The following is a 17,007-nucleotide window of genomic DNA, read 5'->3' as shown; positions in this document are numbered from 1 at the left end:
TGATTGACTGACCACCCATTTGATAGTTGATGTGACTGATTGACCACTCACTTGATGGTTAATATGGCTAATTGATCACTTATTTAATGACTGTTGTGGCTGATTCACAACTCAGTTGATGGTTGCCGTGGCTGATTGACCACTCATTTGATGGTTGTTGTGGCTTAATGGCCACCCATTTGTTGGTGGTTGTGGCTGATTGACCACCCATTTAATGGTTATTGTGGTTGATTGACCGACACCAATTTGATGGTGGTTGTGGCTGTTTGACCACCCATTTGATGGTTGATGTGAGTGATTGACCACCCATTTGATGGTTGATATGGCTGAATGGCCACCCAGTTGATAGTTGATGTGACTGATTGACCACTCACTTGATGGTTAATGTGGCTATAAGAAAGGGGTTTTTGGGGCTTTGAGTGAGGCACAAGATACATGGTAGGAGAAATTGTAAAAAATTTTAATTGGCATAAAAAAAAAGCATACCTCATAAACATGTGATATATGGTTGAACATGAGTATTCAAATCTATATACAAGGAGATGGCATACAAAAAAGAGGAATTAATTTATGTACACATGCACGCATCTAAAAACGCATAGTATCCCATGAAAGTAACTAGTATAAAAAGCCAAATGTTTATTGAGTAATGGATACAATGGGTTATATGATACAAATGAATCACAGTTGAGGTCAAGCTATGTGTTGGGAACACAATGACATTGATGGGCTTGACGTGTTTCATGGCCAGTTGCCACTCATCAGGAGACCGCCTATTTGATGGTGCCTACATAGTCTACAGTCACTTGGCAGAGCCATTACCACGACACTAAAAACCTTTATAGCTGCCTGTAAGGGTGGTGTTCTAACCACCACTGCAAGGGAACATGACTCCCACTGTCCCCTGATGAATACATTTTAGCAGGGGTTCCCTGAAACGTAAAAATCATTTCAAGGGTTTCTCCAGCATAAAAAGGTTGAGAAGGGCTGGTCAAGATCCATAAACGGAAGAACATTAAAAATAGTTATTATAACTTTTACACGAAGATGCCTCTGGCTCAACTTAAACAAGTAAAGATGCTGTCATGATCTTGTATATGCCCTCAAGGAATTTCAGCCATTCACAAGATATATGATAAGTTCTTATATCAATGCCATTAAAGAGCATTAAGGATAATCTTTGCTGCCAAAATGCAGTATCAACAATAGTATATCATCTACAGAAGCTTGTATGATGAATGCTCCATATGTAGGGTAAATATCATGCAGATGTATGGCTCTTCTCCCACTATCAGCTTCTTCTTGTGTGCACCTTAAAGCAATTTTAGCAGTTCACAAAGTAACTGTTAAGAATGCAACAAGGATGTCCTTATATAAGTGCCACCAAGGAGCAATAATCGTAATCTTCACCCCAAGTGTCAAAGGTGGTACATCAACTGGTGAATGGCTCATACAAGGTGAATAATAGCCAACTGTATTCTTACAACTGTAATATCAATCAGGAAAACACAAATATTCGCACAGAGTAAATGCACATAATCATGCATAAGAACAGTATGGAGCATATTGAGTGAAAAAACAGCTGTAATCCCGCGGGGGTCATTTAATCTATATCTTGTGAACGGCTGCAGTTCCTTTGGGGCATATACAAGATCCTGACAGCATACTTGTTTATGTTGAGTCAGAGGCGTCTTCATTTGAAAGTTACTATTACTCTTTTCAATGTCCTTATTTATCTAGATTAGGGATGAGCCGAACACCCCCCGGTTCGGTTCGCACCAGAACCCGCGAACGGACCGAAAGTTCGCACGAACGTTAGAACCCCATTGACGTCTATGGGACTCGAACGTTCGAAATCAAAAGTGCTCATTTTAAAGGCTAATTTGCATGGTATTGTCCTAAAAAGGGTTTGGGGACCCGGGTCCTACCCCAGGGGACATGTATCAATGCAAAAAAAACTTTTAAAAACGGCCGTTTTTTCGGGAGCAGTGATTTTAATGATGCTTAAAGTAAAAAAAAAAAAGTGAAATATTCCTTTAAATATCGTACCTGGGGGGTGTCTATAGTATGCCTGTAAAGTGACGCGTGTTTCCCATGTTTAGAACAGTCCCTGCACCAAATGTCATTTTTAAAGGAAAAAATCTCATTTAAAACTGCTTGCGGGTTTAATGTCATGTCGGGTCATGGCAATATGGATGAAAATCAGTGAGACAAACGGCATGGGTACCCCCCAGTCCATTACCAGTCCCTTTGGGTCTTGTATGGATATTAAGGGGAACCCCGCACCCAAATTAAAATAAGGAAAGGTGTGGGGCCACCAGGCCCTATATACTCTGAACAGCAGTATACAGGCGGTGCAAACAAGACAGGGACTGTAGGTTTGTTGTTAAGTAGAATCTGTTTGTAATTTTGAACATTTTTAACGTGTTTAGCTCCAGCCAAAAAATCTTTTCTAAGCTTTTTGGAAAACATAGGGAAGGGTTATCACCCCTGTGACATTTGTTTTGCTGTCTTTCCTCCTCTTCAGAAGATTTCACCTCACTTTTTTGTCCCAATGAAAAATGTTTTTTGAAAATTTGGGTTTTTTTGTGGAACAAGGATTGGAAAGCATCAGTGGAAAGGAGAACTTGTTTTCCCATATTAACTCTTACAGGAGAGAATTTCCCTTCCTAGGGGTAGATTTCATCTCACTTCCTGTTGTCTCCTTCCGTTTGCAAGTAGGAGTCGTTTGTAAGTTAGATGTTTGAAAGTAGGGTCCTGCCCTATATACTCAGCAGAAATTTGGGCCTTAGGTGTTGCTGTGGCCACAACACTGTAAGCCCTCACAGGGCCCTGCTGTGAAATATTAGATCAAGAATTGTAATTACATGCCCCTGTTGAACAGGAGCTGAAAAATTAGGCCTTAGGCACTGGTGCTGGTGCCACAACACTGCAACCCCTCACAGACACTCTAGTTGGAACGCAGGAACGAGCCCTGCTGCAAATTATTGCTTCAAAAATTGTAATTACACGCCCCTGTTAGACAGGGGCAGAAAAATTGGGCCTTAGGCACTGGTGCTGGTGCCACAACACTGCAACCCCTCACAGACACTCTAGTTGGAACGCAGGAACGAGCCCTGCTGCAAATTATTGCTTCAAAAATTGTAATTACACGCCCCTGTTAGACAGGGGCAGAAAAATTGGGCCTTAGGCACTGGTGCTGGTGCCACAACACTGCAACCCCTCACAGACACTCTAGTTGGAACGCAGGAACGAGCCCTGCTGCAAAGTATTGCATCAAAAATTGTAATTACACGCCCCTGTTAGACAGGGGCAGAAAAATTGGGCCTTAGGCACTGGTGCTGGTGCCACAACACTGCAACAAGCTATCAGCGTGATGATTGAGGAGGAAGAGGATAATTACTCAGGGATAGTCACTCAGCATCAGCATAGGCAGTCTTTGAAGGGATCTGAGATTTCAAAAAAAATTATTCGGTTACATCAGCATCAGGTGCTTGGTAGCTGGTGGTGATCCAAGACTCATTCATTTTTATGAAGGTCAGCCGATCGACCGAGTCGGTGGACAGACGCACCCTGTGATCGGTTACCACGCCTCCAGCAGCACTGAATGTGCGTTCCGAAAGAACGCTGGATGCAGGACAGGCCAGTAGCTCAATTGCATACTGTGCAAGCTCTGGCCAGTGATCCATCCTCAAGACCCAGTAACCCAGAGGATTTTCGGTGGGAAAGGTGTCCAAGTCTGATCTTGCCCCTAGGTATTCCTGCACCATGTAAAACAGACGCTGGCGATGGTTGCTGGAACCGATCATACCTTGGGGCTGCGGACCAAAAAATTGTCTGAACGCATCGGTCAGACGGCCACCTTCTCCACCGCTCCTTCTTTGACTGACCGAAGCCTCAGCAACACGTTGTCCAGAAACAGGAGTTTGTAACCTCCCAGTCTCTGGGAACGCGTTGCACAGACCTTTCTGCAAGGCCTCCCGAAGATGTTTCATCCTCTGCTCCCTCTGCGATGGCAAGATAAGGTCCGCAACCTTACCCTTGTAACGTGGATCAAGGAGGGTTGCCAGCCAGTATTGGTCCTTCTCCTTGATACCACGAATACGAGGATCCTTACGCAGGCTTTGCAGGATCAGGGAGGCCATGCAGCGTAGGTTTGCTGAGGCATTCGGTCCGGAGTCCTCTGGGTCACTAAGAACGACATGGTCCGCAGCCACCTCCTCCCAGCCACGTACAAGTCCATGTGTTTCTTGGGACTGATCCCTTAAAGACTGCTGCTGATGCTGAGTGCCAGGCTCCACCTCCATACTGACACAATCTTCCTCCTCCTCCTCTTCCTCCTCGTCCTCTTCCTGTGTGATCGGCGGGCACGCAGGAACACTGTCTGGATAAAGGGGGCCTTGAGAGCTAAGGAAGTCCTCCTCTTCCTGCCTCTGTTCTGCCTCAAGTGCCCTGTCCATTATTCCACGCAGCGTGTGCTCCAACAGGTGGACAAGGGGGACAGTGTCACTGATGCATGCACTGTCACTGCTCACCATCCTCGTGGCCTCCTCGAATGGTGACAGGACAGTGCATGCATCCCTGATCATGGCCCACTGGCGTGGGGAAAAAAAACCAAGCTCCCCTGACCCTGTCCTGGTGCCATAGTCGCACAGGTACTCATTTATGGCCCTCTGCTGCGTGTGCAGCCGCTGCAGCATGGCCAACGTTGAGTTCCACCTGGTGGGCATGTCACAGATTAGGCGGTTCTTGGGCAGGTTAAACTCCTTTTGGAGGTCCGTCAGCCGAGCACTGGCATTATATGACCGGCGGAAATGCACACAGACTTTCCTGGCCTGCCTCAGGACATCCTGTAAGCCCGGGTACCTGCCCAAGAACCGCTGCACCACCAAGTTAAGGACGTGAGCCAAACAGGGCACATGGGTCATTTGTCCCTGTCGGAGGGCAGAGAGGAGGTTGGTGCCATTGTCGCAAACCACCATTCCTGCCTTAAGTTGGCGTGGCGTCAACCACCTCTGAACCTGCCCCTGCAGAGCTGACAGAACCTCTGCCCCAGTGTGGCTCCTGTCCCCCAAGCACACCAGCTCAAGCACCGCATGGCATCTTTTGGCCTGCGTACTTGCGTAGCCCCTTGAACGCCTACGGAGCACCGCTGGTTCCGAGGAAGAGGCCATGGAGGAAGAAGAAGAGGAGGGGGTGGAGGAGAGAGGTGTGTCACAATCAGCATTTTGGAGGCGTGGTGGCGGAACAACCTCCAACACTACTGCACCTTGTCCTGCATCCTTCCCAGCTGCCAGCAGAGTCACCCAATGCGCCGTGAAACTTAGGTAACGTCCCTGTCCATGCCTGCTGGACCATGAGTCAGCGGTAATATGCACCTTACCGCTGACCGCCCTGTCCAGCGAGGCATGGACATTGCCTTCCACATGCCGGTAGAGAGCCGGAATCGCCTTCCGTGAGAAAAAGTGGCGTTTGGGTACCTGCCACTGAGGAACCGCACATTCCACAAACTCACGGAAGGGGGCAGAGTCTACCAACTGAAAAGGCAGCAGTTGAAGTGCTAGCAATTTTGCCAAGCTAGCATTCAACCGCTGGGCATGTGGATGGCTGGGAGCAAACTTCTTTCGGCGGTGCAGCAGCTGGGGCAGGGAAATTTGCCTGGTACAATCTGACGTCGGTGTACCAAAAGCAGATTGCCCACAAGTACTTGGCTGTGACACACCTAATTCTACACCTTCATTCCTCTCACTGCAGGTCTCAGAGAGGACTGAAGGTCTAGTGGGGTTGGAAATCTCAGCTGATGAGGAGCAAGGAGAGATCCTCTTTGTTCTTTGGTGTGGGTCTTTTAGATACGCTTGCCAACGAACTGCATGGCAGGTCAACATATGTCTGGTCAAGCATGTGGTACCCAAGCGGGAGATATTTTGGCCACGCGAGATACGCTTGAGACATATGTTGCAAATAGCAGCGGTGCGATCTGATGCACTCGTCTCAAAAAAGGCCCACACCAAAGAACTTTTTGAATAACGCGCAGAGACTGCAGCGCCCTGCACATGTGGAGCTTTGGGGTGTGATGCAGTCAATGTGCTGCCCTTAGGCTGGCCCCTGGAGGGCATCCTGCCTCGTTGGTGATGTGCTGCCGCCTCCTCCTCCTCCTCCTCCTCCTCCTCCTCCTCCTCCTCCTCTCTCCTATCAGGCACCCACGTTGAGTCAGTGACCTCATCATCCCCTCCCTCCTCATCACTGGAGCAAACCTGGCAGTATGCTGCAGCAGGGGGAGCATGACTGCCAGATTGCTGTCCTTCTTGGGCACCCCCTCTGTCCGCGCTCATGTTACTGCCTTCATCGAGCTCAGTATCGTCATCAGAGCCTTCCAAACGCTGGGCATCCTCCTGGAGCATGTACCCAACACTGTGGTCAAACAGTTCGAGGGAATCCTCATGAGGACATGGTGGAGCTAGGGAAGGAGTCACTGATGACATTGAGCTGAGGGAAGAGGCCGCTGCTTTGCCAGACAAAGCACCCTGGGCATGGGTGAGAGAGGATGAGGAGGATGAGGACGGCTTGGTCATCCACTCGACCAAGTCTTTCGCATGTTGCGGCTCAACATGGCCAGCTGCCGAAAAAAAGGCCAAGCGTGTCCCATGGCCACGTGCTGATGAGGATGCACCGTCTCCACGACCAGCACTAGACACAGAGCCTGCTTGCCCTCTCTTATTGGCTTGTGACTGTCTGCCTCTCCTTCTTGGCCTTCCAGACATACTAATGGCCTGTAGCTGCACTAAGCTGGGAAAGAACACCTGTAATTTTCTTCAAGTAGCTTTATATACTGTAACCAGACAAGCCTGCCTGTCAGTAGGAAGATAAGAGGAACGGATCTAGCTGAACACTGTGAGCAGGACGCACTGTACTAAATGTAAATAGTCTAGCTGCCTGACCGTGGTACTAATAGGATCAAATAGAACACCTGTAATTTTCTTCAGGTAGCTTTATATACTGTAACCAGACAAGCCTGCCTGTCATTAGGAAGATAACAGGAACGGATCTAGCTGTACACTGTGAGCAGGACGCACTGTACTAAATGTAAATAGTCTAGCTGCCTGACCGTGGTACTAATAGGATCAAATAGAACACCTGTAATTTTCTTCAGGTAGCTTTATATACTGTAACCAGACAAGCCTGCCTGTCAGTAGGAAGATAACAGGAACGGATCTAGCTGTACACTGTGAGCAGGACGCACTGTACTAAATGTAAATAGTCTAGCTGCCTGACCGTGGTACTAATAGGATCAAATAGAACACCTGTAATTTTCTTCAGGTAGCTTTATATACTGTAACCAGACAAGCCTGCCTGTCAGTAGGAAGATAACAGGAACGGATCTAGCTGTACACTGTGAGCAGGACGCACTGTACTAAATGTAAATAGTCTAGCTGCCTGACCGTGGTACTAATAGGATCAAATAGAACACCTGTAATTTTCTTCAGGTAGCTTTATATACTGTAACCAGACAAGCCTGCCTGTCAGTAGGAAGATAACAGGAACGGATCTAGCTGAACACTGTGAGCAGGACGCACTGTACTAAATGTAAATAGTCTAGCTGCCTGACCGTGGTACTAATAGGATCAAATAGAACACCTGTAATTTTCTTCAGGTAGCTTTATATACTGTAACCAGACAAGCCTGCCGGTCAGTAGGAATTTAACAGGAACGGATCTAGCTGAACACTGTGAGCAGGACGCACTGCATTAAATGTAAATAGTCTAGATAGAAGATAACAGGAACAGATCTAGCTAAACTGAATACAGTGTATATATATATATGCAACACCTGGGATGCATATATATACACAATACACTGTAAGTGCAGCTAACTGACTGACTGTTCTGCCTAATCTATCTAACTCAAATCAAATGACACTGTCTCTCTCTCTCTCTATCTCTCAGCACACCGGAACACACACTACACAGGGCTGCCGTGCAGGCGGCCTTATATAGTGTGGGGTGTGTACTAAATCCCCTGAGCCATAATTGGCCAAAGCCACCCTGGCTTTGGCCAATTACAGCTCTCTCTACTGACAGCGCTGTGATTGGCCAAGCATGCGGGTCATAGTGCATGCTTGGCCAATCATCAGCCAGCAATGCACTGCGATGCCGCAGTGAATTATGGGCCGTGACGCGCCACACGAATTTAGCGCGAACGGCCCATAACGTTCGCAATTCGGCGAACGATCGAACAGCCGATGTTCGAGTCGAACATGGGTTCGACTCGAACACGAAGCTCATCCCTAATCTAGATCTAGATCAGCCATTCTCAACCAGGGTTCAACTGAACCCTAGGGTTCCTTCACAGGTTGCTAGGGGTTCCTTGAGCTGTGGCTGATTGACCTTTAATTTCATAGTGCCTGCATACTTTCAGTGCCAAAGCCAGGTGGTGAAGCCATCAGCATGACACCAATGATCTCTTTAGCTGTCTGCATTCTGACCACCAATGTAGGGGGAATTTTTTCCATTGATCACCAGTGTAAGGAGCATTCTTCCCACCGACCGCCAATGTAAGGAGCATCTCCCCTACTTATTACCAATGTAAGGCGCATTCTCCCTATTGACAACCAATGTAAGGGGCATTCTTCCTACTGACCACCAATTTAAGAGACATTCTTCCTACTGACTACCAATGTAAGGGAAATTCTTCCTACTGACTACCAATGTAAGGGGGAATCCCTCACACTGACCACCAATGTAAGGAGCATTCTCCTCAGTAACTACCAATGTAAGGATCATTCTTCCCTCTGAGCACCAGTGTAGGAAAGATTACACCCACTGATGACCAATGTAAGGAATATTCTTCCCACTGACCACCAATGTAGGAGCATTCCTTCCACTAACCACATCTGTAAAGAAAGGAGCATTATTCCCACTGACCTCCAATGTAAGGAGCATTTTCCCACTGGTCACCAATGTAAAGAGCATACTTCTCACTGATCACCAATGTAAGGAACATTCTTCCCACTAAGCACCATTAAAAAGGGCATTTTTACCATTGACGCCCTATGAATTGGTTTCAGTGTGGGTTCCCAAAACCTGAGACGGGTCCTAACCCGATCCCTTACTCAATGTAAAAAATATAAAAAGGACTGGTCAAATCTCAAAGTCCCTTTAACTTACCTAAACCTGTTGCCATCCTGAGCCTTCTTTCTTCTGCAAAGGAGGAGGACCTTTCTTTGGGGTGTCTATGTTGCTACCTGGGTTATGTGGACAATTCCTTTTGGCTGTCCAGTGCTGGTGTCCTCTTAGTCTCCAGAAGATTGCACTGCATAATAAGGTGTCTTGAACCCATCCTAATAGGCACGTACTGTACCATTGGATCACCACTCTCCACACCTGAAACAATGCTGTGATTGGATGGGACGGAGGGATGGATGGGAGAAGGGTTTGGTTGTGCCCGGAGATGGGCTGTAGAGCACATTCAATGCAGAGGTGGGGTAGATTGCTTTGAGTGGGTTTTTTTTTTTACAGGTAACGAGCACAGCAGGTAGGTTCTTACTGGCCGCAACCAGCTTTATGGTGTTTAGTATCAGTTACAACACTTTCAGCGTTTATTAATTTCGGCAGCTTTGTCCAAAATAAACAAACTTGAAACATATAACCAAAATTGTATCCTGTCCAGCTCTAACCATATTAAATTGTATCTAATGAAAACCTTCTGACCCTATGTTTAGTCCCATAAAACAGTAGTTCTTATTTGCCAAAGCTGCCGCCAAGCAGAGTCTCTCTGCAGAGCAACATGCTCTGGCTTTTTCCAAGGTTTGTTATATGTTGAGAGAGACTTGTGAGGGCAGCTGCCTCCTCCATCAAGTCAACAATCACAGCAGTGGCGCAATTGCCGCAGGTCAGTCATTTTTTTCCCGTTACTTGCCGTTCACTTCTCATAATCCGTCCTAATTGAATTATTTTTAAGCAGTTCCTGCCCATCCTATAATCAAATGATGGCCAGGCAGGACTGCTCTAGATCAGGGTGGAAGTCGTATCACATTCTCCCCAGAACATGCCTCGCATGCGCCCCACCGGACACAGCAGATGGCAAATCAATGTACCGGCTCCCTTGCCAGTACCATGTGATCACTGTGACCAATCACAGCAGATCACATGACAATTGTACATAATGGACAGCTTCCATTCATGCCATTCATTGTGTACTATTGTGTTGATCTCTGTGATTGGTCACAGTGATCACATGGTACAGAGAGGGCCAACCACAGCCCATCTGTACCATGTGATTAGCTGTGGCCAATCACAGCTAATCACTAGACATGTGCAATTCATTTAGTTCCAAATTCGTTTTTTAACGAATTTCAACATATTAGTTAAAAATTGTGAATAGTGCACTGCCAAAAAATTTGTTTGTTTTAGTTTTATTAGTTATTTCTTTTTTTTCCGTTTCTGGGGTCATTCATTATGATCACAATTCGTAAATTCGAAAAATTCGGAAATTTGAAAGAATAACTAACTAACTAATAATAACTATTAAATTATAGGTATTGGAATTTCCTTTTAAATTTGGCTGTTAGGGATATTTAGTTAGTGTTATTCAGAAATTCGGAAATTTGAAATTCGAAAATCAGAAATAATAACTAAAAAATAATAACTTAACTATTACTAAATATTAAATTATAGGTATTGGGATTTCGTTTAAAATTTGGCTGTTAGTGAACGTAACGAATACAAATTTATTGAAGTTACGAATGATCCGAAATAAAGAATGCCATAGCTAAACAAATGAGAATGTAACAAATTAATAATAATAAAAGACAATAATAATAATAAAAACTTTTTATTATTATTATTATTATTTATTATTATTTGTTCCGTTCCATTTGTTTAGATGCGGCATTCGTTATTTCGGATAATTCGTAACTTCAAATAAATTTGTATTCGTTACGTTCGCTAAAAGCCAAATTTTAAAGGTAACCCCAATACCTATAATTTAATAGTAATAGTTAAGTTATTATTTGTTAGTTATTATTTCAGATTTTCGAATTTCCGAATAACACTAACTAAATAGCACTAACAGCCAAATTTGAAAGGAAATTCCAATACCTATAATTTAATAATTAGTTATTATTAGTTAGTTATTATTAGTTAGTTAGTTGTTCTTTCGAATCTATGAATTTTTGAATTTATGAATTTACGAATTATGATCATAATGAATGACCCGAAAAACGAAAAAAAAAAGGAATAAAACTAAAACGAACACATTTTTTGGCAGTGCACATGCCTACTATTCATAATAGTAAACACTGAATGAATCGATTTCATTCAGTAAATATGGTTGCTTATAACAGTGATATTCACTATTATAAGCAATCACCCAGGCAGTTGATTCGCGTTTTTATTGCTCCCTTCCCGCCCACCTTCAAGCAAGCATGGGGGCCATTCAGATAAGTACACATTGCCGCATTAAATTATTATTCTGGCCAATTAAATGAATTACCGCCCAAATGCTTGATGGGCCTATCTGTGTTACACGCGTTTACAAGTGTCAAGCGTTTTTTTTTTTTCCTGCCAAAACTCTGATGCCAGGAGGACGGGCATCTAGGAAAGATGGCCAAATGTCCAGTGTGCATGAGGCTTAATGTTAGGTTGCTGGCGGCCACAGGTATTCTGGGCTGTTCGCACAGCCAGACATTAATCGCTGCTGGATGCACACACACAGTGGGGGGGTGGACCAGGGAAACAGGGCCGTCTTTAAGGCAGGGCAAAAGGGGCAGCTGCCCTGGGCCCTGTCATTGTTTGTGGGGCCCAAAGCAGCTGCCTCATACTTGCCAACTATCCCAGTTTAAATTCCCTTGTCCCTTGAAGTTTTAGTCCCGTGCCCTGTCCTGATATCTCAGTGTGAAGTGCTGCTACTAATGCTGCCCAGCTCTGCCCTATTGTTGTGTACAGATAACTCACCTGCAACCCTGTGTTTACCGGCAATCACATGTAAATAGCGGCGGCATTCACATGTGATTATCTGCATTCTGTGGCATTGATATGTAAATTAAGGCGGCATTCATATGTATATCATACTCCCCTGCAGTGAGGAGCAGTGAGGAGATGATGTGCTGTAACCTCTAGCAACCAATCAGTGAGCAGTATTACTGTACAGTAATCTCTAGCAACCAATCAACAAGTAGAAATCATGTGCTGTAACCTCTAGCAACTAATCAGTGAGCCGTAATGTGTGCTGTAACCTCTAGCAACCAGTCAGGAAGCGGTAATGATACACTGTAACCTCTGTCAACCGATCACTATCGCTGCCTGGTCTGATACAGTAAACTGAATTTAAGTCTAGCTGCTATTTATTGTATGTCTTAGAGCAGGTGGAGAGTGAAATTGTATGGGGGGGGGGCCAAGAAAACGTTTGCCCAGGGTCCAATCAATAATAAAGACGGCCCTGCAGGGAAGGCAGATTTAACTTCAGCTTTAAGCGGAGTATACCTGTAAAAATAAAACTGCGTTCCCTTTAAATCCAGATCTCCAGCCTTCAGATAGGACAGCTGCAGCCATCACCAGTCTGGGACTGCGGATTTGGCCGTCCCGCAAGGCCCTGAGGGGCTCCCGCAGTCAGGTTAAATTAGTACATATCCTTATGTTCCTTTTAAACAGCTGAACTGTATAGAATCTGAACTGTGTGCACATGATTTATGTTAAAACATCTGGTTCCCAACTGGCTGAGACAGCGTGACCCTCCAGTTACACCGCCAACCATTCATCATCCGGCTACATCAAATAATATGCTGAGTGTTAAAATGTCATTTGTTTTTCATGGGGAAGGAAGGATTATTCCAGTATTACCAGCTCCGCTCCTCTCCTCCCGGGATCATCAGAACTCCATTCCCTCTTCCCTCCTCTGATCACACACGGCTATCCATACACCGCGCTCTGATTACGGATGAGACCCATTCAGAGGGTTTGATTTCCCTCAGATTTTGGTGAAACTTTTAGTCTATTTTGGGGAAAAAAATTGGAGTCAATGGCAAAGACAAAATGAAGGTGGTTTTGGGGGATGCGGTAGGCTTGAAGGGCACAAATGGTCTTCTGTGGGGTAGCCTAGATCATTGCACGCATCCTGGTCCTGTTCTTCAAGAAGAATTCCGGGTATAGATATTTTTTCATAGTTACATTGTTTCAGCTCGGATATGTAACTATGTACGGTACATAGCTGAAACAATGTAACTATGAATAAATATCCAAAAACCTGGAATTCTTCAAGAACAGGACCAGGATGTGCAATGAGCTAGGCTATATACCATACCTGTGGGATCCCTCTAGAAGCTGGAAATTACTGTAGTAGACACCACTACTACACCCCTATTACACCTCTGATATGCTTCTACTACACCCCTGTTACACCCCTGATACGCTTCTACTACACCACTACTACACCCCTATTACACCCCTGATACGCTTCTACTACACCACTACTACACCCCTATTACACCCCTGATACGCTTCTACTACACCACTACTACACCCCTATTACACCCCTGATACGCTTCTACTACACCACTACTACACCCCTATTAGACCCCTGATACACTTCTACTACACCCCTATTACACCCCTGATACGCTTCTACTACACCACTACTACACCCCTATTACACCCCTGATACGCTTCCACAACACCCCTATTACACCCCTGATACGCTTCTACTACACCACTATCACACCCCTATTACACCCCCCGATATGCTTCTACTACACCACTACTACACCCCTATTACACCACTGATACGCTTCTACTACACCACTACTACACCCCTATTACACCCCTGATACGCTTCTACTACACCACTACTACAGCCCTATTACACCCCTGATACGCTTCTACTACACCACTACTACACCCCTATTACACCCCTGATACGCTTCTACTACACCACTACTACACCCCGATTACACCCCTGATACGCTTCTACTACACCACTACTACACCCCTATTACACCCCTGATACGCTTCTACTACACCACTACTACACCCCGATTACACCCCTGATACGCTTCTACTACACCACTACTACACCCCTATTACACCCCTGATACGCTTCCACAACACCCCTGATACGCTTCTACTACACCACTATCACACCCCTATTACACCCCCCGATATGCTTCTACTACACCACTACTACACCCTTATTACACCCCTGATACGCTTCTACTACACCACTACTACAGCCCTATTACACCTCTGATACGCTTCTACTACACCGCTACTACACCCCTGATACACTTCTAATACACCCCTATTACACCCCTGATACACTTCTACTGCACCACTACTACACCCCTATTACACCCCTGATACGCTTCTACTACACCACTACTACACACCTGCACTCACCGGCCACTTTATTAGGTCCACCTTGCTAGTACCGGGGTTGGACCCCCTTTGGCCTTCATTCTTCGTGGCATAGATCCAACAAGGTGTTGGAAAACATTCAGAGATTTTGCTCCATAGTGACATGATAGCATCATGCAGTTGCTGCAGTTTTGTCGGCTGCGCATCCGTAATAGCGATCTCACGTTCCACCACATCCCAAAGGTGCTCTATTGGATTTAGATCTGGTGGCTGTACAGGGGCCTCATTTAGGGGTGCACCGAATGTCAATTGTGGTACCGAAACCGAAAATGCAGGATGCACTTTGCCGAAAACCGAAGCCGAAAATGACAGTTTTTTAAAAATATTTATATTTTTCTATATAATTGTATTATATTCGACTTTTTAATTCATATCATCAATTTAAAATAATATGAATTTATTGTTGGCCATTATTGGCACCTTTAGTGCAAGAAATGCTCAAGAAAAATGCAGTCGGCAGTCTCTGACCATATCTTGTATCATGTCTGCAATTTCTCCCTTAAACTTAAACACACTGCTAATAGTATTAGCAAAATTTCCATTCGGTGCACCTCTAGCAGGCATGATATGGTCAGAGACTGCAGACATGATACAAGAGATCCATGCGGCCTCACCAGTGTCTGTTAGATGTGACTCACCAGTGCCTGTCAGATGCAGCCTCACCAGTGCCTGTCAGATGGGGCTCACCAGTGCCTGTCAGATGCAGCCTCACCAGTGCCCGTCAGATGTGGCTCACCAGTGCCTGTCAGATGGGGCTCACCAGTGCCTGTCAGATGCAGCCTCACCAGTGCCCGTCAGATGTGGCTCACCAGTGCCTGTCAGATGTGGCTCACCAGTGCCTGTCAGATGCAGCCTCACCAGTGCCTGTCAGATGGGGCTCACCAGTGCCTGTCAGATGGGGCTCACCGGTGCCTGTCAGATGCAGCCTCACCAGTGCCTGTCAGATGGGGCTCACCAGTGCCTGTCAGATGGGGCTCACCAGTGCCTGTCAGATGGGGCTCACCAGTGCCTGTCAGATGCAGCCTCACCAGTGCCTGTCAGATGTGGCTCACCAGTGCCTGTCAGATGGGGCTCACCAGTGCCTGTCAGATGCAGCCTCACCAGTGCCTGTCAGATGGGGCTCACCAGTGCCTGTCAGATGGGGCTCACCAGTGCCTGTCAGATGCAGCCTCACCAGTGCCTGTCAGATGTGGCTCACCAGTGCCTGTCAGATGTGGCTCACCAGTGCCTGTCAGATGCAGCCTCACCAGTGCCTGTCAGATGGGGCTCACCAGTGCCTGTCAGATGCAGCCTCACCAGTGCCTGTCAGATGTGGCTCACCAGTGCCTGTCAGATGTGGCTCACCAGTGCCTGTCAGATGTGGCTCACCAGTGCCTGTCAGATGCAGCCTCACCAGTGCCTGTCAGATGGGGCTCACCAGTGCCTGTCAGATGCAGCCTCACCAGTGCCTGTCAGATGCAGCCTCACCAGTGCCTGTCAGATGGGGCTCACCAGTGCCTGTCAGATGGGGCTCACCAGTGCCTGTCAGATGTGGCTCACCAGCACACGGATCAGAGTGGCGATCTCCCACTGTGTGATTTGAATTTCCCGGGCCGGGTGGCCTGCAGTAACAGTGTCCCACCTCCTGTGATACGTCACACTGATTCAATGTCCCGGCATTTGGATCAGTGTGCCATCTATTACACTTGTTACACTTCTACTACAGCACTACTACACTGCTACTATTGCACTACCTCAAACCTATTACACTGCTACTAAACCCCTAATACACTCCTACTACATCACTACTACACCCCTCTTACACTGCTACTACATCACTATTACACCCCTACTACACCCCTGTAACCCATGATAAATGCTTAAGGGTCCCCGCTCAGGCTGTAAAGATCTGATGAGTTAGGGTGCAGGCTGAGGAAAGGTGACGTCCAGACCCAAAGGATACAGCAAAAATAGGAAGAAATTGTTTTTGGAGGCATTACTGGATCAGAAATGTTTCTGTTGCCTTGATACAGTATTGAATAAATCTTTGTACTGTAGGTCCAGTCCTCTATAACTGCATTATTGGGTAACTGGTAACTGTGTCTATACAGGGTGTTGTTTGTATTTTGTTTATATGTTTTTTAACTATGTTGTAATAAAATTTAGACATTTTTTACTGATTCTCTCTCTCATTATGTGCCCACAAAGTCCATTAATTTTTTTGACTTGGTCAGTCCTTGAATATATATTTTGGATGTTGGCATGGTGAGGGTCTTCCCCTATCCAAAGTTAAAACAACAAGGGCAGAAGATTTAATAGATGCAAAGATGAAAAAATGACTGAAGTTCCACTTTAAGGGGATTTCTCTTCACTTCCTGTCTTGTACATAAAACAGGAGGCGAAAGGAAATCTCTTCAAAGTGGGGGAAGGTCCCCTGTTAGACAGTTGTCACTGGAACAGGTGTCCTCATTGGAAGATGTGCGCTTTATTCCCGTTATGGTGACAACTTGAAATTTTTCATTTTCTTTACTTTTTAGTATGGTGAGAATGAATTATCAGGACTAGTAGGGATCATTTACACTCGCGGCCAGGAGGCAGTAAAAGTAGGTGGGCACAAAGTGTG

General features: G+C 45.8%; 1 protein-coding gene across 3 annotated transcripts in view; it reads left to right on the top strand.

Annotated features, from left to right (window-relative positions):
• Positions 1-17,007, top strand: part of FGGY (FGGY carbohydrate kinase domain containing) — a 319,083-nt gene that overhangs the window by 168,512 nt on the left and 133,564 nt on the right. The gene's annotated exons all lie outside the window — the stretch shown is intronic.

The sequence above is a fragment of the Aquarana catesbeiana genome, linkage group LG07 (genome assembly GCF_042186555.1).
Source record: "Aquarana catesbeiana isolate 2022-GZ linkage group LG07, ASM4218655v1, whole genome shotgun sequence".
Lineage (NCBI taxonomy): Eukaryota > Metazoa > Chordata > Amphibia > Anura > Ranidae > Aquarana > Aquarana catesbeiana.
The sequence above is the reverse complement of the archived record's forward strand: the minus strand, read 5'-3'. Positions and strand labels throughout refer to the sequence as shown.